Raw genomic sequence first — 951 nt, 5'->3', positions numbered from 1 at the left:
GGGGGGGGGGGGGGCAGCGACGGGGAGCCGGGCTCCAAGAAGGTGGGGAAGCAAGCACCGGCGGGTCTGTCAAAAAGAGGCGGTGAGACGGAGCCACCTGCAGGGCGCCGCCAGTTACGGGACACATCAGCCCAGGTGTCGGGACGGGGGGGGGGGGATTATCATGCGGCAGCGGCGGCCCCGGGCGGGGGCATGGTCCAGACATTCGCGACCGGAAGTAGCCATCCGTGGCTCATGCGCGCCAAAGGGCAGGAGCCCGTGCGGACGCGTGCGCGTCCCTTCGCGTCGACCGGAGTGCCCGCCGGGGGGGGGGGGCGTGCTCCCGTTCGCAAGGGCCCGGCCGGCATGGATGGCCCCCGGCGGAGGGCCTGGGAAAACACGGCAGGGACTGGCGCACGGTCGACCCCGCAAGTGGGGAGACGCCTTCCCCCCAGGGGAGGAGGGGGGGGGGGGGCCACCGAACGCATTGCTGCCCCCGGGGGCGTGGAATGCATTGAATGGGACCGCGCCTTGGGGGCCGCAGCATTGGCCGGCCATGTCCGTAAGGAGCTGCGAATGGGGCCCGCGGTCGCGTCCTCCGAAGGCCGCGGGGGCCCGGGGGCTGGGAGCGGGAATCGACCGGAAGTGCGGACAAGCGCGCGCGCGCGGACAGGGCCAGGCACCGGCGGCGCGGGGGCTGCTTGTGTAAGCAGCAGGACGCGGACGCGCGTTCCGCCCGACACCGAAGGAGGGCAGGCATGCTGCCGGCGAGCGGGGCGGGGATGCCGGGGGGGGACGGGGCGCCGGGCGGGATATTGTGCCCCGTAATAAAGGGGACACAGACCGCGGCGTGCGTGCGTGTGCCGCCCCCGGCGGGGCGGCGACCCGCCCCCTAGCACCGCGCCGGGTCAGATGGGAGGAGGACACGGGGCCCGCCGGCCGGCCGGCGCCCGGGCCCGCTAGACGGGCGGG

This window comes from Fonticula alba, assembly GCF_000388065.1.
Source record: "Fonticula alba strain ATCC 38817 unplaced genomic scaffold supercont2.4, whole genome shotgun sequence".
NCBI lineage: Eukaryota > Rotosphaerida > Fonticulaceae > Fonticula > Fonticula alba.
This window is presented reverse-complemented; position numbering follows the sequence as displayed.